Consider the following 22,500-nt stretch of genomic DNA (forward strand, 5'->3'; position numbering starts at 1 on the left):
CCTTCAATAAGTCATCTCCCAACAGCCCCCAAAAACAACAATAAAATTCCTTAGGTAACCCGTCACACCCAGGAGTTTTATCAGCTTTCAGTGATTTCAGTGCATCTTCTATTTCCTTTTTGGATATCATTTTTTCTAAATTGACTCTTTCTTCATCATTCAGTTTTTTGCTTACATTATTTAACAATTCCTCTGCTCTCGCATGATTCAGTTCTCTTTTTTTAAACAAAACTTGATAAAACTCTTGAGCGTATGATAATATTTTGTCTCTTTTAGTGACTTTCCCCCTCCCTGTTTCTAATTCCAAAATTGTTGATTTTCTTTGTTTTTCTTTGATACTTTGAAAAAAGAACCTGGAACATTTTTCATCTTGTTCTTTTTCTGTTATTTTTGCTAAAAATGTGAAGTTCTTAACCTTTGCTTCAATGTTATGTTCTATTTTCTTTTGGATGTTCTTATATTCTTCTCCACAAACCTGTTTACCTTCGTTTATTCTAGAATGCATAAACTCTAGTTCATCTTGCAATTCTTTCTCAAGACATCTTTTTTCCTTCTTTTTCCTTTTACTATACATTTGACAGAAGCATCTTATTTTCATCTTTACCACCTCCCACCACTCAGCTGTAGTTTTAAATGCCCATTTCATATCCTTCCATGCAGTATAAAATGTCGTGAACTCAGCTCTAAACTCTGCACACTCCAACTCTTTCACATTAAATTTCCAGAATCCCCTTCCTATCTCTACTCCTTTAATTTCACAAGAAGCCCCGATTGTGTCGTGATCTGAAAACCAATTTGGATAAATGGAGAAACTCAAGCTATTAATATTTTTAGATACAAATAGATAATCTAGTCTTTTGCTCGCTCCTCTTGAGTTCCTCCATGTATGTCCTGTACCTTTTTTGTTATGTCTCCTATATATGTCCGCCAAATCATAATCACTCAAAACATTTTTTAAATATTGTGCAGAGAAATCATAATCACCCTCTAAATATGTGTTGAAATCCCCACCCATTATCACTATGTTGTTTGTGCACATTATATCAGGTAAATGTTTAAAGAAGCCTAACCTTTCCCCTTTTAATGTAGGTGCGTAAACATTTACTAGACGAACCCTATTATTGTTGAGTCTGCCATCTACATATATAAGCCTCCCAGGTATAATGATTCTGGTCTCCTCAATAACAAAACCAGTGTTTTTAAATATTATCCCCACCCCGTCCGAATGCACATTACCTATACTCCATACTGAAGCACCATCTTTCCAGTCCTTACTGAAACGTTCAATGTCCTCTGAGTTCTTCAGGTGGCATTCCTGTAAAAAACAAACTTGAAAGTCTAACAACTTGAGGGAAAAGAACAAAGATGCTCTCTTACCAGCATCTCTCATCCCCCTTGTGTTAACTGAAAATACATTAAAGATCATTTTTCTACGGTTTTATGTTCCATCCGTTTTACCACCCATCGGGAACATTGTTGTCTTTTTCATATTGTCCACCATTGAGTCACTCAGATAGTTGAGCTGGGAATCCGTGCTGTTCTCCTCGCTATCCACTTCTGATGGCGGTGCCAACGGGGAGCTCCCCACGGAAGATGGCTCGAAACTCGAGACTTCTTCCTCTCCCACCTCCTCGTTTTCCAAACATTCAAAGCTGTTAGATGTCTCAATTACACAGACCTTATTGTCGCCATCCGACTCCTCCTGGTTCAGTTTCCTCTTTGCTGTTCTCTTCCCTTCGGCCATTTCCCAACCCATCTCGTCACTTTCTTCTATGTCGCCCCACTGTTTTCCACTTCCAACAGGTGTATCTAAAATCACCGTACCCTGAGATGACTCTTCAGTTACCATGGCTTCAGACGTAGTAACCAACTTCTGCTTTCTATCTCTTTTTTCTTTTCCTGTCCCAGAGACTCCTGAAACAGGACTCTCGACAGCGGGGGGCTCCAAACCAAGAACAAGAGGCGCTTCTACCGCTGCAACCACAGGAAGAGTCTCCTGCACAGCTCCTCCAGAGACAGCGCCTCCCTCAGCACAGGTAGGTACATGGTCTATCCTTGTTTCATCTGGAACCACCTCGAAGTCTTGAAGTGACTCAGCGTAGGTTTTGTGTCGGTTAGGGCAGTCCTTGAACATGTGTTCAGTGGAATCGCAAAGATTGCAGGACTTGGGTTTTTTGCAATCTTTTGCCTCATGTCCTGTCTCTAAACAATTTCTGCAAAACACATTTGGGCACATTATTGCAATATGTCCCTGCTCACCACATTTTCTACAAGTTTTTGGCTGTCCATAATAATACAGATATCCTTTAACACCTCCTATGTAAAAGGATGCTGGGGGACATTCAAAACCTTCTGTCTTCCTCCTAAAACGAACAGTGAATTTTCTGTTTCCATTCCACATTTTGTCATAGTCCATTTCTTTTACTCCAGCGCCTAAAATATCACAATATTTACTCAAAAAAAACTGAATGTCCTGCTCTTTGACATAAGGATTTTGCATGCACACAGTTACAGTTCTCACCCGGTTTGCGAACAGTGGCTCCACTCTAAAGTTGGAAATTGGAGAGGAGTCCTTAGATTCCAGACACTTGTCCCATGCTTCCTGGCATAAGTAGTCCCCCGCGAAAGTCACTTCATAGGTACTCCTTAGTGGAAAGTCCCGGTAGCAATAGATCTGCGCCGCTGTAACTCCCAGGAATTCAAAAATGATGTCCTTGGCAAAGCTCCTTCTTGTCATGGTGAACTGAACTCCATCCTTTTCTCTTCCAATGAAACGTATTGTATTCAGAAGTCGCGCCGAGGGGGCCGACATGTAGTCTCCGGTCGCCATCACCTTCTCTTTTCTCTCTATTTAGAAAAAGCTGCGGTCATGCCACATACTTAATCCGAGCCAAGAGGCCGAGAAGCGATGCCCACAATGGTTTTGGCCAAACGCCCCGGGCGCGGCCGCCCGCCGCAGCAGTCGTGGTACTTGCTTCTCGGGCGGGCGGGGGGGGGAGGAAGGAAGGAAGGAAGGAAGGAAGGAAGGAAGGAAGGAAAGGTGCCGGGCTCCAACGGGGGCGACCGCCCTTTCTGTGCTCGTTCTGCTTTTAAACTCCAGGTGGAGCCCCTCCCTGAGGGGAAGGGCTGTCCAAAAATTGGATCGAACTCGTAAATGCTCCTCTCCACGGAAATCTTTAGTAAAAGGCGAAAGGTTCATTCGAGCTGTAGAGAAGCCGGAGCGTGCCTTTGCTGGTGGCCGAGCCCTTCCGGCCGGCCCAAAGGCCCAAAGGCCCTCCCCTCTGCCAAGCGGCAGCGAGGCCACGCACGCAAAACAAAAACAGGGAACTCCTCCCAAAACGCATCTGCCGTTCCGCCCCGGCGAAAGGGCGCTTTGCTGCTGCTGCTGCTGCTGCTGCTACACTGGCCTGCTGCGTGCGCTGCCTGAATATGAAATAAAAAAAAAAAAAAAAAAAAAAAAAAAAAAAAAAGAACGAAAAGAGCGGGAAAACGCCCTTTTTCGGAAAAACGAGCTTTTTCATCCAGGAAAGGGGGGTGGTGAGGGCCAGCTACCCCTCTCCCCCGCACCTACCCTCTCCCTCTCCCCCCGTCTCTCCAAGATCCTCTCTCTCTCTCTCTCTCTCTCTCTCTCTCTCTCTCTCTCTCTCTCTCTCTCTCTCTCTCTCTCGCTCGCTCTCTCTCTCTCTCTCTCTCGCTCGCTCGCTCTCTCTTTTGACCTTTCTGAGAAATGGGCACCGTTCCCGGAGGTACTGCAATACCGGGTCGATGCGTGGAGTGGACGGAGCAAGCCCCGCTTCCATCTCCCGCTTCCAAAAATCCATTTAATATAGACGGTCCCCCTATGGGGGACGTATCAGATATTAAACTGATAAGAACAGATTTTTTTTTTTTTTTTTTTTTTTTTTTTTTTTTTTTTTTCCTTAAACAAAGAAAAACATACTCATAGATAATCAAACCACTAAATACAATACAGAACAAAAACAGTCACATTATCGAAGTCATAACAAACCACTAAATAACACATTACACAAAATTCACAAAAACCAACCCATAAAACCTTACACAAAAAAACCTGTTCTCATAACCCAGTCCATTCCGAAGTCCAAACCGTTCAAATCCATTCCTACACAATCTTCATCCAAATCTCATCACTCAGTCCAATCCATTAAAGTCTTCTTCCAATCTTGTTCTAAACCATATTTTCATCCATTACATTCAAAGTCCAAATCCAAATCTTCGTCCAGTCCCTTCCGTGATCCAAATCCATTTCTTTATCCAGTCCCTTCCGTGATCCAAATCCATATCTTCATCCTGTCCCTTTCAAAACCATTTATGCAAATTTCTGTATCCAAAAACCAAAATCTTCATCCAGTCCTTTCCATAAATCAATCCTGTATCTTCACAACCATATCCCTGTCCTTTCCAAAACTGTGCATCAAAACCATTTCCATTTCCAAAATCATTACCCAGTCCATTCAAAAAAAACTCCAAAAACCATTTTCAATCCATTTCCATATTCTATATCAATTTTCTTGAATCCATAACCTTGATCCTGAGGGAACGCCTTGATCTCAGCCAAACTCCGACCAGTGCTGTGACTCTACACACACACATGATCGGAGCCAAGAGGCCGAGAAGCGATGCCCACAATGGTTTTGGCCAAACGCCCCGGGCGCGGCCGCCCGCCGCAGCAGTCGTGGTACTTGCTTCTCGGGCGGGCGGAGGGAGGAAGGAAGGAAGGAAGGAAGGAAAGGAAAGGTGCCGGGCTCCAACGGGGGCGACCGCCCTTTCTGTGCTCGTTCTGCTTTTAAACTCCAGGTGGAGCCCCTCCCTGAGGGGAAGGGCTGTCCAAAAATTGGATCGAACTCGTAAATGCTCCTCTCCACGGAAATCTTTAGTAAAAGGCGAAAGGTTCATTCGAGCTGTAGAGAAGCCGGAGCGTGCCTTTGCTGGTGGCCGAGCCCTTCCGGCCGGCCCAAAGGCCCAAAGGCCCTCCCCTCTGCCAAGCGGCAGCGAGGCCACGCACGCAAAACAAAAACAGGGAACTCCTCCCAAAACGCATCTGCCGTTCCGCCCCGGCGAAAGGGCGCTTTGCTGCTGCTGCTGCTGCTGCTGCTACACTGGCCTGCTGCGTGTGTTAGGCCTGCCTGAATATGAAATATGAAAAAAAAAAAAAAAAAAAAAAAAAAAAAAAAAAAAAAGAACGAAAAAAGCGGGAAAACGGCGCGTCCCAGGAAAGGGGAGGTGGGGAGGGAGGGAGGGTTAGGGTGGCTCTCTCTCTCTCTCTCTCTCTCTCTCTCTCTCTCTCTCTCTCTCTCTCTCTCTCTCTCTCTCTCTCTCTCTCTCTCTCTCTCTCTCGCTCTCTCTCTCTCTTTTGACCTTTCTGAGAAATGGGCACCGTTCCCGGAGGTACTGCAATACCGGGTCGATGCGTGGAGTGGACGGAGCAAGCCCCGCTTCCATCTCCCGCTTCCAAAAATCCATTTAATATAGACGGTCCCCCTATGGGGGACGTATCAGATATTAAACTGATAAGAACAGATACTACACTTGATCTGAGCCAAGAGGCCGAGAAGCGATGCCCACAATGGTTTTGGCCAAACGCCCCGGGCGCGGCCGCCCGCCGCAGCAGTCGTGGTACTTGCTTCTCGGGCGGGCGGAGGAAGGAGGAAGGAGGAGGAAGGAAGGAAGGAAGGAAGGAAGGAAAGGTGCCGGGCTCCAACGGGGGCGACCGCCCTTTCTGTGCTCGTTCTGCTTTTAAACTCCAGGTGGAGCCCCTCCCTGAGGGGAAGGGCTGTCCAAAAATTGGATCGAACTCGTAAATGCTCCTCTCCACGGAAATCTTTAGTAAAAGGCGAAAGGTTCATTCGAGCTGTAGAGAAGCCGGAGCGTGCCTTTGCTGGTGGCCGAGCCCTTCCGGCCGGCCCAAAGGCCCAAAGGCCCTCCCCTCTGCCAAGCGGCAGCGAGGCCACGCACGCAAAACAAAAACAGGGAACTCCTCCCAAAACGCATCTGCCGTTCCGCCCCGGCGAAAGGGCGCTTTGCTGCTGCTGCTACACTGGCCTGCTGCGTGTGTTAGGCCTGCCTGAATATGAAATATGAAAAAAAAAAAAAAAAAAAAAAAAAAAAAAAAAAAAAAAAAAAAAAAAAAAAAAAAAAAAAAAAAAAAAAAAAAAAAAAAAAAAAAAAAAAAAGAAGAACGAAAAAAAGAGCGGGAAAACGGCGCGTCCCAGGAAAGGGAGGTGGGGAGGAGGAGGGTTAGGTGTGGGGTCTCTCTCTCTCTCTCTCTCTCTCTCTCTCTCTCTCTCTCTCTCTCTCTCTCTCTCTCTCTCTCGCTCGCTCGCTCGCTCTCTCTCTCTCTCTCTCTCTCTCTCTCTCTCTTTTGACCTTTCTGAGAAATGGGCACCGTTCCCGGAGGTACTGCAATACCGGGTCGATGCGTGGAGTGGACGGAGCAAGCCCCGCTTCCATCTCCCGCTTCCAAAAATCCATTTAATATAGACGGTCCCCCTATGGGGGACGTATCAGATATTAAACTGATAAGAACAGATTTGATTTTTATAATAAATTTAATCTTAACAATTAACAACACAAAAACATTCAAAAAACACAACACTTATTATAATTACAAAACTGAACACAAATCAAAAACTAACTCTTACATATACAAAAATAACTAAACAGAAACCATTACTTTACTTTAACAAAACAAAATATTCAACAAAACACAATCCTGATTCCCATTACAAAACAACAACACAGTCTAATAAAACAGTAACTAAGAAACTAAACATATATTCTAACAATACAAGAAAAGACCTTCACTTTACATATATGCAAATTTACAAACAAAAACTTACTTTTCACCCCAGAACAAAAACCCAAATACCCAATTACATTATTTTATTATTCAAAACAAAGGAAACAAAAAACACTATACACAACCAATATCATTTCATTAAAATAATCATCACACAAATATACACTTCAGAAAAAAACAAAAAACAAAACCCTATCCCTCTATTTCTTTTCCGCCTCCCTCCTTGCTATGTCTGCCCTCCATCTAGCACGTTGCAAAATCTTATCCCTCTCAATTCCAAACTTCTCTATTTCACTTTCCGTCGCCGGTCCCTTCCTCAGCCTTTCGTTCCAGATCATCAATTCTCTAAATTCTTTCTCACAATAACAGTGCATTAAAGTATGTCTATACGTAGAGGTCTCTACGAATTTGTCACCTTTCTTCCTCTTCTTCTCCTCTTCTATTTCCATCTTCTCCGCCCAAGTTAACTTTTCGTATTCCTCCTTTTCTCGTTTCTTTTTCTCCTTAGCATCCTCCCTTTCTCTCCGCTGATCGGTTCTTCTTTTCCTCCTTTCCTCCTCTTCTTCCACACTTTCCGACCAGCTCGGACCAACTGCACCCTCACTGGAACTCTCCTCACTTCTGCTCCCGGCTCCAGCTTCTCTGTCTTTCCGCTTTTTTTTTAAATCAATCTCCGTTCCCTCCATCGCCTCACTCTCTTCTACCTTGTCCGCCCCACCATCACCTTCACCACCACCACCTACACCCACACCTCCACCCTCTTTCACTTCCTTACCACTCATACTCCCTCCACCACTCTCCACACCACCTTCCTTACTTACATCACCACCACTTTTACCCCTTCCACGCATTCCCTCTCCACTCCCATCTCTCTTTATACCATCATCACCCTCATTTGCTCGCTCACCATCCATACCACACCCACTTCCACTCATTCCCTTTCCACTCCCATCTCTCTTTGCACCATCACCACCCTCTTTTGCTCCCTCACCATCCACACCACTCCCACCTCCACTCATTCCCTTTCCACTCCCATCTTCCTTTGCACCATCACCACTCTCATTTGCATGCTCTTCATCCATACCACGTTTACCACACTCTCTATACAAATGATCAAAGGATCCACACATGCTACAACTCTTTGGGGTGTTGCAGTCCATCGCTTCATGCCCCTTCCTCCTACACTTTTGGCAGAACGTTACTTGGCATTCATTCGCCTCATGTCCTTCCATATCACATTTGAAACACCTCCTCGGTTGCCCAGGGTAGCTTAAAAAACCCCTGTTTCCCCCAATCTGTACCTGGCCCGGAGGGTGTACTATACCCCCCTCTTTTGTACTGCAAATCTTCAGCCTCACGAAAAATTTCCATTTCCCAGTCCAAATACCTACAGGGTCAAGAACTTTAAAAGGTCCCGAAATAATATCACAGACTCTCCCAATGTACTGTGCAACATCCTCTTGACCAACATATGGGTTGTACATAAACACAAATAATGGACGAACTTCTCTTGCAAACAAAGGGTCTCCAACATACAGAGAAAAAGGCCTTTCATTTTTCTTCCGCTGATAATTATCCCAGACGCTCCGAGCCAATTCTTCACTGCATAAAACTAAATCAAAAAACTTATCATAATTTTGAAAACAAAAAATAGACTTCACCTCCAACTTCAGTCCTTTCAGCAGCACTTCCTTCACGAAAAATTCACGTCCACCTGGCGTATCCTTCCACTCTCCAACATCCACGGTTCTCAGCTGTTTCACCAACTCCTCACTCCATCGAAACCGGATCAAATTCTGCATTCTTCTTCCCGTTGCCATCGCATCCAACTCCCAGCGCCTTCTCTTTCTCAGCAAATATTCAAAATGCTGCGGTCATGCCACATACATTTGAGATGAGCCAAGAGGCCGAGAAGCGATGCCCACAATGGTTTTGGCCAAACGCCCCGGGCGCGGCCGCCCGCCGCAGCAGTCGTGGTACTTGCTTCTCGGGCGGGCGGGCGGAGGGAGGAAGGAAGGAAGGAAGGAAGGAAGGAAGGAAAGGTGCCGGGCTCCAACGGGGGCGACCGCCCTTTCTGTGCTCGTTCTGCTTTTAAACTCCAGGTGGAGCCCCTCCCTGAGGGGAAGGGCTGTCCAAAAATTGGATCGAACTCGTAAATGCTCCTCTCCACGGAAATCTTTAGTAAAAGGCGAAAGGTTCATTCGAGCTGTAGAGAAGCCGGAGCGTGCCTTTGCTGGTGGCCGAGCCCTTCCGGCCGGCCCAAAGGCCCAAAGGCCCTCCCCTCTGCCAAGCGGCAGCGAGGCCACGCACGCAAAACAAAAACAGGGAACTCCTCCCAAAACGCATCTGCCGTTCCGCCCCGGCGAAAGGGCGCTTTGCTGCTGCTGCTGCTGCTGCTGCTGCTACACTGGCCTGCTGCGTGTGTTAGGCCTGCCTGAATATGAAATATGAAAAAAAAAAAAAAAAAAAAAAAAAAAAAAAAAAACGAAAAGAAGCGGGAAAACGGCGCGTCCCAGGAAAGGGGAGGTGGGGAGGGAGGGAGGGTTAGGGTGGGGCTCTCTCTCTCTCTCTCTCTCTCTCTCTCTCTCTCTCTCTCTCTCTCTCTCTCTCTCTCTCTCTCTCTCTCTCTCTCTCTCTCTCTCTCTCTCGCTCTCTCTCTCTCTCTCTCTCTCTCTCTTTTGACCTTTCTGAGAAATGGGCACCGTTCCCGGAGGTACTGCAATACCGGGTCGATGCGTGGAGTGGACGGAGCAAGCCCCGCTTCCATCTCCCGCTTCCAAAAATCCATTTAATATAGACGGTCCCCCTATGGGGGACGTATCAGATATTAAACTGATAAGAACAGATACTACACTTGATCTGAGCCAAGAGGCCGAGAAGCGATGCCCACAATGGTTTTGGCCAAACGCCCCGGGCGCGGCCGCCCGCCGCAGCAGTCGTGGTACTTGCTTCTCGGGCGGGCGGGCGGAGGGAGGAAGGAAGGAAGGAAGGAAGGAAGGAAGGAAGGAAGGAAGGAAGGAAAGGTGCCGGGCTCCAACGGGGGCGACCGCCCTTTCTGTGCTCGTTCTGCTTTTAAACTCCAGGTGGAGCCCCTCCCTGAGGGGAAGGGCTGTCCAAAAATTGGATCGAACTCGTAAATGCTCCTCTCCACGGAAATCTTTAGTAAAAGGCGAAAGGTTCATTCGAGCTGTAGAGAAGCCGGAGCGTGCCTTTGCTGGTGGCCGAGCCCTTCCGGCCGGCCCAAAGGCCCAAAGGCCCTCCCCTCTGCCAAGCGGCAGCGAGGCCACGCACGCAAAACAAAAACAGGGAACTCCTCCCAAAACGCATCTGCCGTTCCGCCCCGGCGAAAGGGCGCTTTTTGCTGCTGCTGCTACACTGGCCTGCTGCGTGTGTTAGGCCTGCCTGAATATGAAATATGAAATATGAAAAAAAAAAAAAAAAAAAAAAAAAAAAAAGAACGAAAAGAGCGGGAAAACGGCGCGTCCCAGGAAAGGGGAGGTGGGGAGGGAGGGAGGGAGGGAGGGGTCTCTTAGGGTCTCTCTCTCTCTCTCTCTCTCTCTCTCTCTCTCTCTCTCTCTCTCTCTCTCTCTCTCTCTCTCGCTCTCTCTCTCTCTCTCTCTCTCTCTCGCTCGCTCGCTCTCTCTTTTGACCTTTCTGAGAAATGGGCACCGTTCCCGGAGGTACTGCAATACCGGGTCGATGCGTGGAGTGGACGGAGCAAGCCCCGCTTCCATCTCCCGCTTCCAAAAATCCATTTAATATAGACGGTCCCCCTATGGGGGACGTATCAGATATTAAACTGATAAGAACAGATACTACACTTGATCTGAGCCAAGAGGCCGAGAAGCGATGCCCACAATGGTTTTGGCCAAACGCCCCGGGCGCGGCCGCCCGCCGCAGCAGTCGTGGTACTTGCTTCTCGGGCGGGCGGAGGGAGGGAGGAAGGAAGGAAGGAAGGAAGGAAGGAAGGAAAGGTGCCGGGCTCCAACGGGGGCGACCGCCCTTTCTGTGCTCGTTCTGCTTTTAAACTCCAGGTGGAGCCCCTCCCTGAGGGGAAGGGCTGTCCAAAAATTGGATCGAACTCGTAAATGCTCCTCTCCACGGAAATCTTTAGTAAAAGGCGAAAGGTTCATTCGAGCTGTAGAGAAGCCGGAGCGTGCCTTTGCTGGTGGCCGAGCCCTTCCGGCCGGCCCAAAGGCCCAAAGGCCCTCCCCTCTGCCAAGCGGCAGCGAGGCCACGCACGCAAAACAAAAACAGGGAACTCCTCCCAAAACGCATCTGCCGTTCCGCCCCGGCGAAAGGGCGCTTTTGCTGCTGCTGCTGCTACACTGGCCTGCTGCGTGTGTTAGGCCTGCCTGAATATGAAATATGAAAAAAAAAAAAAAAAAAAAAAAAAAAAAAGAACGAAAAGAGCGGAAAAAAAACGGCGCGTCCCAGGAAAGGGAGGTGGGGAGGGAGGGATCCCCACCCCCTCTCTCTCTCTCTCTCTCTCTCTCTCTCTCTCTCTCTCTCTCTCTCTCTCTCTCTCTCTCTCTCTCTCTCTCTCTCTCTCTCTCTCTCTCTCTCTCTCTCTCTCTCTTTTGACCTTTCTGAGAAATGGGCACCGTTCCCGGAGGTACTGCAATACCGGGTCGATGCGTGGAGTGGACGGAGCAAGCCCCGCTTCCATCTCCCGCTTCCAAAAATCCATTTAATATAGACGGTCCCCCTATGGGGGACGTATCAGATATTAAACTGATAAGAACAGATACTACACTTGATCTGAGCCAAGAGGCCGAGAAGCGATGCCCACAATGGTTTTGGCCAAACGCCCCGGGCGCGGCCGCCCGCCGCAGCAGTCGTGGTACTTGCTTCTCGGGCGGGCGGAGGGAGGGAGGAAGGAAGGAAGGAAGGAAGGAAGGAAAGGTGCCGGGCTCCAACGGGGGCGACCGCCCTTTCTGTGCTCGTTCTGCTTTTAAACTCCAGGTGGAGCCCCTCCCTGAGGGGAAGGGCTGTCCAAAAATTGGATCGAACTCGTAAATGCTCCTCTCCACGGAAATCTTTAGTAAAAGGCGAAAGGTTCATTCGAGCTGTAGAGAAGCCGGAGCGTGCCTTTGCTGGTGGCCGAGCCCTTCCGGCCGGCCCAAAGGCCCAAAGGCCCTCCCCTCTGCCAAGCGGCAGCGAGGCCACGCACGCAAAACAAAAACAGGGAACTCCTCCCAAAACGCATCTGCCGTTCCGCCCCGGCGAAAGGGCGCTTTTGCTGCTGCTGCTGCTACACTGGCCTGCTGCGTGTGTTAGGCCTGCCTGAATATGAAATATGAAAAAAAAAAAAAAAAAAAAAAAAAAAAAAAAAAAAAAAAAGAAAAAGAGCGGGAAAACGGCGCGTCCCAGGAAAGGGGAGGTCTCTCTCTCTCTCTCTCTCTCTCTCTCTCTCTCTCTCTCTCTCTCTCTCTCTCTCTCTCTCTCTCTCTCTCTCTCTCTCTCTCTCTCGCTCTCTCTCTCTCTCTTTGACCTTTCTGAGAAATGGGCACCGTTCCCGGAGGTACTGCAATACCGGGTCGATGCGTGGAGTGGACGGAGCAAGCCCCGCTTCCATCTCCCGCTTCCAAAAATCCATTTAATATAGACGGTCCCCCTATGGGGGACGTATCAGATATTAAACTGATAAGAACAGATACTACACTTGATCTGAGCCAAGAGGCCGAGAAGCGATGCCCACAATGGTTTTGGCCAAACGCCCCGGGCGCGGCCGCCCGCCGCAGCAGTCGTGGTACTTGCTTCTCGGGCGGGCGGAGGGAGGGAGGAAGGAAGGAAGGAAGGAAGGAAGGAAAGGTGCCGGGCTCCAACGGGGGCGACCGCCCTTTCTGTGCTCGTTCTGCTTTTAAACTCCAGGTGGAGCCCCTCCCTGAGGGGAAGGGCTGTCCAAAAATTGGATCGAACTCGTAAATGCTCCTCTCCACGGAAATCTTTAGTAAAAGGCGAAAGGTTCATTCGAGCTGTAGAGAAGCCGGAGCGTGCCTTTGCTGGTGGCCGAGCCCTTCCGGCCGGCCCAAAGGCCCAAAGGCCCTCCCCTCTGCCAAGCGGCAGCGAGGCCACGCACGCAAAACAAAAACAGGGAACTCCTCCCAAAACGCATCTGCCGTTCCGCCCCGGCGAAAGGGCGCTTTGCTGCTGCTGCTGCTGCTGCTGCTACACTGGCCTGCTGCGTGTGTTAGGCCTGCCTGAATATGAAATATGAAAAAAAAAAAAAAAAAAAAAAAAAAAAAAAAAAAAAAAAGAACGAAAAGAGCGGGAAAACGGCGCGTCCCAGGAAAGGGGAGGTGGGGAAGGGAGGGAGGGTGGGGCTCTCTCTCTCTCTCTCTCTCTCTCTCTCTCTCCGATCTCTCTCTCTCTCTCTCTCTCTCTCTCTCTCTCTCGCTCTCTCTCTCTCTCTCTCTCTTTGACCTTTCTGAGAAATGGGCACCGTTCCCGGAGGTACTGCAATACCGGGTCGATGCGTGGAGTGGACGGAGCAAGCCCCGCTTCCATCTCCCGCTTCCAAAAATCCATTTAATATAGACGGTCCCCCTATGGGGGACGTATCAGATATTAAACTGATAAGAACAGATTTTTTTTTTTTTTTTTTTTTTTTTTATTTGAGAAATATTTTATTAATGGTTTTGGCAAAAGAAAACATTACATTTATGCCTATAAACAGCAGTCGTGGTACTTGCTCATCACAAAAAAAAAAAAAACAAAAAAAAACATTCAAAAACAAGGAAAAAACAAAAAAACAAAAACATTTCATTACAATAAACTTTAGCATAATCAAAATAACACAAAAAAACACACAATACATTAATTCTTCAAAAATAACAGAGCCATCAATTTTCCAAAATGAAACATATCAATTTTCCAAAGTTTTAAACATATGCAACAACAAATATTTCAAAAACAAAAACAAAAAAACAATCTTTTATTCCCACTCCCACTCTTCAGTTCCAACATTTCTTTCTCAACTCAAAAATCATATTCAACACAGAACAAAAACTTTCTTTTAAACCTCTTTACTTCTTAATAATCCCCTTTCTTTTCTCTTCATCTTTCCATCTTGCACATAACAAAACTCTATTCCTTTCTGTTCTGTATTTTTTTACCTCTGCCTCTGTTATCACCCCCTTCAACAATCTCTCCTTCCAAGCCATTAACTCAAAAAACTCCCTCCTACAAAGACTCCGCATTAAATTATCCTCCTTTTCTTCCATTATTTTTCCCTCAAAATCCCTCGGTTCCAGTCCTCTTAAAGGGTCTCCTCTTCTTTTCCTCATCTCCTCCTTCTCCACGCTTTCATACCAGCTGGGCCCAGCTGCACCCTCGTTGGCACTCTCCTCACTCCTGCTCCCGGCTCCAGGTTCTCTGTCCTTCCGCTTTTTCTTTATTTCACTCTCCGTTTCCTCCATCGCCTCACTCTCTTGCACCTTGTCCGCCCCACCATCACCTTCACCCACACCACCACCACACACACCCACACCTGCACCCCCTTTCACTTCATTACCACTCATACCCCCTCCACCACTAACCACTCTCACCACACCACCTTCCTTACTTACATCACTACCCCCTTTACTCCCTCCACTCATTCCCTTTCCACTCCCATCTTTCTTTGCACCATCACCACCCTCCTTTGCTCGCTCACCATCCATACCACTCCCACCTCCACTCTTTTCTTCTCCACTCCCATCATTCTTTGCACCATCACCACCCTCACTTGCTCTCTCACCACCCATACCACGCTTTCCACACTCTCTATACAGGTGATCCAGTGCTCCACATATACTGCAACTTTTTGGGGTTTTACAGTCCATCGCTTCATGTCCTTTCCGCCTGCATTTCTGGCAGAACATTACTTGGCACTCGCTCGCCTCATGCCCTTCAGTGTTACACTTAAAACACTTTCGCGGCTGCCCAGGGTAACTTAAAAAACCCCTGTTTCCCCCAATCTGTACATGACCCGGAGGGTGTACTATACCCCCCTCCTTTGAACTGCAGATCTTCAGCCTCACAATAAATTTCCACTTCCCAGTCCATATACCTATAGGGTCAAGCACTTTAAAAGGTCCCGAAATAATGTCGCAAAAACGGCCAACATACTGTGCGACTTCCTCCTGCCCAACATATGGGTTATACATGAAAACAAACAAAGGCCGAACTTCCCTTGCAAATAACGGATCTGCAATATACATCGAAAAAGGCCTTTCATTTTTCTTCTCCTGGTAAGTATCCCAAACACTTTGAGCCAACTCCTCACTGCACAAAACCAAATCAAAAAACTTTTCATAATTCTGGAAACAAAAAATAGACTTCACCTCCAGTTTCAGTCCTTTTAAGAGCACCTCCTTCACAAAGAATTCTCGCCCGCCTGGTGTATCCTTCAGTTCTGCAGCATCGACGATCTTCAATTCTTTCTCCAAAACCTCACTCCATCGGAAACGGATCAGGTTCTGCATCCTCCTTCCAGTCGCCATCGTATTCCGCTCCCAGCGCCTTCTCTTCCTCACTGGATCCTCAGGATGCTGCGGTCATGCCACATACACTTGATCTGAGCCAAGAGGCCGAGAAGCGATGCCCACAATGGTTTTGGCCAAACGCCCCGGGCGCGGCCGCCCGCCGCAGCAGTCGTGGTACTTGCTTCTCGGGCGGGCGGGCGGAAGGAAGGAAGGGGAAGGAAGGAAGGAAGGAAGGAAGGAAGGAAGGAAGGAAGGAAAGGTGCCGGGCTCCAACGGGGGCGACCGCCCTTTCTGTGCTCGTTCTGCTTTTAAACTCCAGGTGGAGCCCCTCCCTGAGGGGAAGGGCTGTCCAAAAATTGGATCGAACTCGTAAATGCTCCTCTCCACGGAAATCTTTAGTAAAAGGCGAAAGGTTCATTCGAGCTGTAGAGAAGCCGGAGCGTGCCTTTGCTGGTGGCCGAGCCCTTCCGGCCGGCCCAAAGGCCCAAAGGCCCTCCCCTCTGCCAAGCGGCAGCGAGGCCACGCACGCAAAACAAAAACAGGGAACTCCTCCCAAAACGCATCTGCCGTTCCGCCCCGGCGAAAGGGCGCTGCTGCTGCTGCTGCTGCTACACTGGCCTGCTGCGTGTGTTAGGCCTGCCTGAATATGAAATATGAAAAAAAAAAAAAAAAAAAAAAAAAAAAAAAAGAACGAAAAGAGCGGGAAAACGGCGCGTCCCAGGAAAGGGGAGGTGGGGAGGGAGGGAGGGAGGGTTGGGCTCTCTCTCTCTCTCTCTCTCTCTCTCTCTCTCTCTCTCTCTCTCTCTCTCTCTCTCTCTCTCTCTCTCTCTCTCTCTCTCTCTCTCTCTCTCTCTCTCTCTCTCGCTCTCTCTCTCTCTCTCTCTTTTGACCTTTCTGAGAAATGGGCACCGTTCCCGGAGGTACTGCAATACCGGGTCGATGCGTGGAGTGGACGGAGCAAGCCCCGCTTCCATCTCCCGCTTCCAAAAATCCATTTAATATAGACGGTCCCCCTATGGGGGACGTATCAGATATTAAACTGATAAGAACAGATACTACACTTGATCTGAGCCAAGAGGCCGAGAAGCGATGCCCACAATGGTTTTGGCCAAACGCCCCGGGCGCGGCCGCCCGCCGCAGCAGTCGTGGTACTTGCTTCTCGGGCGGGCGGGCGGGCGGAGGGAGGAAGGAAGGAAGGAAGGAAGGAAGGAAGGAAAGGTGCCGAAAGGTGCCGGGCTCCAACGGGGGCGACCGCCCTTTCTGTGCTCGTTCTGCTTTTAAACTCCAGGTGGAGCCCCTCCCTGAGGGGAAGGGCTGTCCAAAAATTGGATCGAACTCGTAAATGCTCCTCTCCACGGAAATCTTTAGTAAAAGGCGAAAGGTTCATTCGAGCTGTAGAGAAGCCGGAGCGTGCCTTTGCTGGTGGCCGAGCCCTTCCGGCCGGCCCAAAGGCCCAAAGGCCCTCCCCTCTGCCAAGCGGCAGCGAGGCCACGCACGCAAAACAAAAACAGGGAACTCCTCCCAAAACGCATCTGCCGTTCCGCCCCGGCGAAAGGGCGCTTTGCTGCTGCTGCTGCTGCTGCTGCTACACTGGCCTGCTGCGTTGTAGTGTTAGGCCTGCCTGAATATGAAATAAAAAAAAAAAAAAAAAAAAAAAAAAAAAAAAAAAAAAAAAAGAACGAAAAGAGCGGGAAAACGGCGCGTCCCAGGAAAGGGGAGGTGGGGAGGGAGGGAGGGTTGCTCTCTCTCTCTCTCTCTCTCTCTCTCTCTCTCTCTCTCTCTCTCTCTCTCTCTCTCTCTCTCTCTCTCTCTCTCTCTCTCTCTCTCTCTCTCTCTCTCTCTCTCTCTCTCTCTCTCTTTTGACCTTTCTGAGAAATGGGCACCGTTCCCGGAGGTACTGCAATACCGGGTCGATGCGTGGAGTGGACGGAGCAAGCCCCGCTTCCATCTCCCGCTTCCAAAAATCCATTTAATATAGACGGTCCCCCTATGGGGGACGTATCAGATATTAAACTGATAAGAACAGATTTGATTTTTGATATTAAATTTTATTCAGTGGTTTACATGACATTTTTCATCACTGATCCCCATGTTTCTTTACATTTCTTTTCCCCATGCACAAACCCATACATTCTAAGCATACCTTTAATTTGTGCCACAAATGCATAATACATCTCTTTAGCTGTCAAAACATCCTTGATCTTCCTGATTTGTTTGCATCTTGTATTCCATACATATTCTTTTCCCATACTAACTATGGTCCACACCACCTCATATTCTCTCTGTTTCAATTTATTCAAACCTCCACCATACAGAATGCAATCAGATGACAAGACATTATCCTCAATGACTCCTTTCATAATCCTCATCCTCACCCGCCTCCAGAACTTAGTCACAACCTGGCAGCTCCATAACGCGTGCCTCACCGTTTCTCCTACCCCACATTTCCTTGGACACAATGAATCCCTCGCACACCCATGTCTGTATAATGTATCTTTTACAGGTAATCTATTCAATGCCGCCAACCAATTTAAATCCTTTGTTGAATTATCCAAATACTTTGGTTGTAGCTGTTTCCAATTGATTTCACTATTTACCTGTACCTCTGCCCTTTTGTTTATCATTTTATCCCTAAGACATGTGTACATCCCTTTATGATTTAACACCACTTCCTTTTTCAGAATTTCTGGATGTGTTTTTAAAAACAGAGCAGCTCTTTCATAATGCCACGGCCTCTTATCTGCCCTGGGTACGACATTCCTAATATTTACTATGGATCTTAACACAAAGGAAAACCAAAACTTTATAAAAAAACAAGCTTTGTGATCTTTCTCTTCAATAATCATTTTACAAGTATTGTGGACATACAAAACCTCTAACTTTAATGGGATACATGGAACATCTCTGCCCCCTTGTGGTACTGGCATATACATCTGTTCTCTTTTAACCGATTCATACCGACCCCCCCATATAAAAGAAAACACCACCTTTGTCAGTAATAATTTACATTTTGTCGGCATAGGAAAGATATAAGCCATATAATTCAAACCTGGCAGTAGATCTGCTTTGATAACAACCACCTTCCCTGTTATAGTTAATCTCCTAACCCTCCATATATCCAATTGTGTTTTAACCCTCTCAATTTTCTCCACCCAGTTTCTTTTAGCACATTCTTCTTTGTAAAACTTAAGACCTAAAATTTTCATCCCATCTTTGCACCAGGTAAAGCCATGTCTTACATCATTCCTGTCAGCCCACCTTCCACAATACATTATCGATGACTTCCCCATGTTAATCTTTGATCCTGTTGCACGACTGAACCCCTGCAACAGCTCTACTATCCTGTCCAAACCTTTATCTGTTGACACAAATAATGTCATGTCATCTGCATATTGAGTGATTTTAACTGTATCCCCCGCCCCTCCTGGTATATGGACCCCTTTAATGTCTTTATCCTTTCTGATTAATTCCGCTAAAGGTTCGATAAAAATTACATAAAGCAAAGGAGACAGAGGGCAACCCTGCCTCACCCCTCCAAACTGTCTAACTGGTTCAGAAAAAAACCCATTTATATTTACCAAACTAAACACCTCTTTATACAATATCTGGATCCACTTTATAAAAACTGGCCCAAAATTAAATTTCTTCAACAAATTTAACAAAAAAGCGTGATTCACCCTATCAAATGCTTTCTCCTGATCTAAATTTAATAGGCATAGAGGTAAGTCTCGTTCTTTAACCCAAGTCAAAATGTCCCTTATTAAAATTAGATTTAGACAACTAGACCTCCCCTTCACTCCACATGTCTGGTCTATATTCACTATTGATGGCATTACTCTTTTTAGCCTATTTGTTAATATTTTACTTAATATTTTATAATCCACTGAGAGCAATGTTATTGGCCTCCAGTTCTCTAGCTCAGTTCTATCCCCTTTCTTGAATATAAGGCTTATTACCCCTTTCCTCATTGACTCAGGCATTATTCCCTCTTCAAAAATCTCCCTATATACCTCCACCAAATCCTTCTTTAGCAAATCCCAAAAACACACAAAGAATTCTTTGGGCAACCCATCACACCCTGGCGTTTTATTTCCTTTCATTGAATCTAGTGCTGCCTTTGCCTCAGCCTCCGTTACCTCCTCCTCCAATTGATCCTGCTCTTCACTAGTTAATTTATTCTCAATACTCCTCAACAACACATCTACCTCCTGTTGAGACACTTCCCTTTCAGCAAAGAGATCCTGATAAAACCGCCTGGCATGCCTTAACATTTCCTCCTTCCCACCAACCACCCCTTTTTCTGTTTTAAGCCCAATTACTACACTTTTAGTTTGTTTTTGCTTTACTGATTGAAAAAAAAATTTGGTTACCTTTTCATCACTTTCTTTCTCATTTATTTTAGCCAAGAAAGCAAACTCCTGGGCTTTCTGCTCAAAATAATCCCCCATTGCTCCTTTTAACCTCTTAACCTCTCCCCAGTCTATCTCTTCTCCATTATTCATTTTAGAGAACAATCCTTGTAATTTATAATTGTAACCATTTATTTTATCTCTCTCCCTCCTCCTCTGCCACCTGCAATATTTCTGACAAAATGTATTAACTTTCTTTTTTACATCTTCCCACCACCCTACCATAGAGTTGTACCCCCTTTTTAAATTCTGCCACCCTTTATACATTTCCTGGAACCTAGCCTGAAATTCCTCATCCTCCAGAACTCTTACATTAAGTTTCCAAAACCCCGTCCCTCTCTCTGGAACCTCCACCTTTATACTGACTACCAGCATTTCGTGATCCGAGCCCCAACATGGAAAAATTTTAAAATCTTGGATTGTAACCCCCACTGGTAGAAAAAAATAATCAATCCTTGATTGATCCCCTCTAGAGTTCCTCCATGTAAACCCCCCATCCTGTTTATTCATTTCTCTATAAGAGTCATAAAAAGAAAAATCAGTACACATTTTTTTAATCCACGTGGCCGAAAAATCCCTAGCACCTTGTTCCTCACTCTCCAATTTATCTAAAGACACATTAAAGTCTCCACCCATCACCACCACCCTACTAGTATTTAAAAGTGAAGGCAAACACTTAAAAAACTCCAATCTAGCCCCCCTCTTACTAGGTGCATACACATTTATACAACGAAACCTCACCCCGTTCCAATTTACATCCACACACAACACTCTTCCAGGATTAACAGAACATGAGCTCTCAATAACAAAACCCCTTCCCTTAAATAGTATCCCCACCCCATCAGCGTGCACATGCCCAATGCTCCAACATGAAGGTCCTTCTTTCCATTCTTTTGAAAACGTCTTTATATCTCCATTATCTTTTAAATGGCATTCTTGGAGGAATGCTACATCAAAGTTCACAGTCGCCAATGAAAACAAAAAGGTTTTTCTTTTCCCAATGTCCCTCAAGCCTCTTGCATTAATTGTCAGTACTTTAAATGCCATTAGGTAGTTTTAAAGAAGCGATTCTCTCACTCACCTGTCTCTTCACGTTGTTTCTTGCTTCCCTCTGCTCTCAACAACATTCCTGTTGTGTGAGCAAATGTCTCAACCCCTCCAGGACTCAAATATCCTTTCTGCCCAGATGTGTTGGCTTCGCACACAGAGTAGTCTTCTCCTTCTTCCAGCTCCTTCATACTGCTTACCAATGGATCGAATCTATTATAAGTGGTTACAGCTGTGACCACCCCTTTTAGCCCTTTCTTCTCCTCCGGCTCTTCCTCTTTTTTCTCACCTGAAGCTTTTCTCTTGTTCCTTGCTTCCATCCATTCCATTCCTTCCGAATTCTCTCTGGCCTCCTCCATCTCATGCTCATCCTCACCCCACTCCTTTACTGAAGAAAGCTCAGCCGAAGACTCTCCTTCGCTATCAGTGACATCAGAAACATCCAACCCCATCCATTTTGCATAATCCTCTTTGGACTCTTCCTCTGAGCTCTTGGGACTTGGGTCTTCCTTCTGCTGGTCTTGCATGCTTGCATCCTCTGCCCTTTTATCTACTGTCACTGACTGCTCCTCTGCTTCCTGCTGTTCTGCCGGTGGTGGTCTAGCTACTGTTGCCTCTGCATATGTTCTTCTCTTTTGAGGACAGGATTTATACAAGTGTCCAGGATCTCCACACAGGTTACAGCTCTTCGCTTTTGTGCAGTCTTTAGCCTTATGGCCACTTCCATTACAATTACTGCAATGATCTTCCATGCAGTCCACCATAACATGGCCAAACTGGCCACATTTTCTACAATAACGTGGCTGTCCTGGATAAAAAAGATAGCCTTTATTAGGCCCAATTGAAAAGTTACTTGGAGGGTGTCTGACTCCTCCTATTCCTTCCGGGTCCTTTTTAAAAGTAACTGTATATCTCCTTTTTCCATTCCAGATATCATATTCATTCTTTATTTTCTCTCCATTTTGCACTTGGTCACAGTAGCGCAATAAAAAGGTCTTTATTTCATTCTCTTGCACAAAAGGGTTGAACATATGCACAGTTAGTGTTCTCACCTCTCTGGTGTACAGCATCTCCATTTTGATTCCAAAAAAACAAGGAAGGTTTCTCTTCTTTTTGTAGATTTCCCAAACGTTGTAACAAAGAGACTCCGAAACCAAGGTGATGTCGTATATCCTGGTCTTCAAGAATTCCTGCAAACAGAATATTTGCTGTGGAAATATGCCGAGCTCTCCCATCAAGATCTTCTCCATAAGAAATTTTAAATCCACTTTTCTGCGTAGCTCCTCATCTTCTGCTAACTCCAAACGCACAGTGTTCTTCAATCGCACCCTGGGGGTCGACGGTGATCCTAAATTCTCCATTCTGATGGCGTCTCAAGAGCTGCGGTCAGGCCACATACACTTGATTGAGCCAAGAGGCCGAGAAGCGATGCCCACAATGGTTTTGGCCAAACGCCCCGGGCGCGGCCGCCCGCCGCAGCAGTCGTGGTACTTGCTTCTCGGGCGGGCGGGCGAGGGGAGGAAGGAAGGAAGGAGGAAGGAAGGAAGGAAGGAAGGAAGGAAGGAAGGAAGGAAAGGTGCCGGGCTCCAACGGGGGCGACCGCCCTTTCTGTGCTCGTTCTGCTTTTAAACTCCAGGTGGAGCCCCTCCCTGAGGGGAAGGGCTGTCCAAAAATTGGATCGAACTCGTAAATGCTCCTCTCCACGGAAATCTTTAGTAAAAGGCGAAAGGTTCATTCGAGCTGTAGAGAAGCCGGA

The 22,500-nt window shown here is 46.9% G+C and overlaps 18 non-coding genes and 3 pseudogenes across 18 annotated transcripts in view; all 21 read right to left on the reverse strand.

Moving 5' to 3' along the window:
* Positions 1-3,106: 3,106 nt before the first annotated feature.
* LOC121310969 lies at positions 3,107-3,224 on the reverse strand. The gene has a single exon (XR_005948991.1). It is a non-coding gene; the product is annotated as a U5 spliceosomal RNA (small nuclear RNA).
* Positions 3,225-3,724: 500 nt separating this feature from the next.
* On the reverse strand, positions 3,725-3,939 carry LOC121310946 (annotated as a pseudogene).
* Positions 3,940-4,824: 885 nt separating this feature from the next.
* On the reverse strand, positions 4,825-4,942 carry LOC121310970. Its single transcript, XR_005948992.1, has one exon. It is a non-coding gene; the product is annotated as a U5 spliceosomal RNA (small nuclear RNA).
* A 445-nt stretch (positions 4,943-5,387) lies between these two features.
* On the reverse strand, positions 5,388-5,580 carry LOC121310984. The gene has a single exon (XR_005949005.1). It is a non-coding gene; the product is annotated as a U2 spliceosomal RNA (small nuclear RNA).
* A 194-nt stretch (positions 5,581-5,774) lies between these two features.
* Positions 5,775-5,892, reverse strand: LOC121310972. Its single transcript, XR_005948993.1, has one exon. It is a non-coding gene; the product is annotated as a U5 spliceosomal RNA (small nuclear RNA).
* Positions 5,893-6,395: 503 nt separating this feature from the next.
* LOC121311046 lies at positions 6,396-6,574 on the reverse strand (annotated as a pseudogene).
* A 2,354-nt stretch (positions 6,575-8,928) lies between these two features.
* On the reverse strand, positions 8,929-9,046 carry LOC121310974. The gene has a single exon (XR_005948995.1). It is a non-coding gene; the product is annotated as a U5 spliceosomal RNA (small nuclear RNA).
* Positions 9,047-9,511: 465 nt separating this feature from the next.
* Positions 9,512-9,704, reverse strand: LOC121310995. The gene has a single exon (XR_005949016.1). It is a non-coding gene; the product is annotated as a U2 spliceosomal RNA (small nuclear RNA).
* Positions 9,705-9,909: 205 nt separating this feature from the next.
* On the reverse strand, positions 9,910-10,027 carry LOC121310975. Its single transcript, XR_005948996.1, has one exon. It is a non-coding gene; the product is annotated as a U5 spliceosomal RNA (small nuclear RNA).
* A 451-nt stretch (positions 10,028-10,478) lies between these two features.
* Positions 10,479-10,671, reverse strand: LOC121311006. The gene has a single exon (XR_005949027.1). It is a non-coding gene; the product is annotated as a U2 spliceosomal RNA (small nuclear RNA).
* Positions 10,672-10,860: 189 nt separating this feature from the next.
* On the reverse strand, positions 10,861-10,978 carry LOC121310976. The gene has a single exon (XR_005948997.1). It is a non-coding gene; the product is annotated as a U5 spliceosomal RNA (small nuclear RNA).
* Positions 10,979-11,413: 435 nt separating this feature from the next.
* On the reverse strand, positions 11,414-11,606 carry LOC121311017. Its single transcript, XR_005949038.1, has one exon. It is a non-coding gene; the product is annotated as a U2 spliceosomal RNA (small nuclear RNA).
* A 185-nt stretch (positions 11,607-11,791) lies between these two features.
* On the reverse strand, positions 11,792-11,909 carry LOC121310977. The gene has a single exon (XR_005948998.1). It is a non-coding gene; the product is annotated as a U5 spliceosomal RNA (small nuclear RNA).
* A 413-nt stretch (positions 11,910-12,322) lies between these two features.
* LOC121311018 lies at positions 12,323-12,515 on the reverse strand. Its single transcript, XR_005949039.1, has one exon. It is a non-coding gene; the product is annotated as a U2 spliceosomal RNA (small nuclear RNA).
* A 185-nt stretch (positions 12,516-12,700) lies between these two features.
* Positions 12,701-12,818, reverse strand: LOC121310978. Its single transcript, XR_005948999.1, has one exon. It is a non-coding gene; the product is annotated as a U5 spliceosomal RNA (small nuclear RNA).
* A 436-nt stretch (positions 12,819-13,254) lies between these two features.
* LOC121311057 lies at positions 13,255-13,448 on the reverse strand. The gene has a single exon (XR_005949070.1). It is a non-coding gene; the product is annotated as a U2 spliceosomal RNA (small nuclear RNA).
* Positions 13,449-15,613: 2,165 nt separating this feature from the next.
* Positions 15,614-15,731, reverse strand: LOC121310979. Its single transcript, XR_005949000.1, has one exon. It is a non-coding gene; the product is annotated as a U5 spliceosomal RNA (small nuclear RNA).
* A 455-nt stretch (positions 15,732-16,186) lies between these two features.
* On the reverse strand, positions 16,187-16,379 carry LOC121311019. Its single transcript, XR_005949040.1, has one exon. It is a non-coding gene; the product is annotated as a U2 spliceosomal RNA (small nuclear RNA).
* A 203-nt stretch (positions 16,380-16,582) lies between these two features.
* On the reverse strand, positions 16,583-16,700 carry LOC121310980. Its single transcript, XR_005949001.1, has one exon. It is a non-coding gene; the product is annotated as a U5 spliceosomal RNA (small nuclear RNA).
* A 460-nt stretch (positions 16,701-17,160) lies between these two features.
* LOC121311047 lies at positions 17,161-17,340 on the reverse strand (annotated as a pseudogene).
* Positions 17,341-22,386: 5,046 nt separating this feature from the next.
* LOC121310981 overlaps positions 22,387-22,500 on the reverse strand; it is a 118-nt gene continuing 4 nt past the window's right edge. Inside the window, exon 1 of the small nuclear RNA XR_005949002.1 lies at positions 22,387-22,500. This exon is cut by the window's right edge and continues 4 nt beyond it. This is a non-coding gene — a small nuclear RNA (U5 spliceosomal RNA).

This window comes from Polyodon spathula, unplaced genomic scaffold, assembly GCF_017654505.1.
Source record: "Polyodon spathula isolate WHYD16114869_AA unplaced genomic scaffold, ASM1765450v1 scaffolds_2908, whole genome shotgun sequence".
Classification (NCBI taxonomy): Eukaryota; Metazoa; Chordata; class Actinopteri; order Acipenseriformes; family Polyodontidae; genus Polyodon; species Polyodon spathula.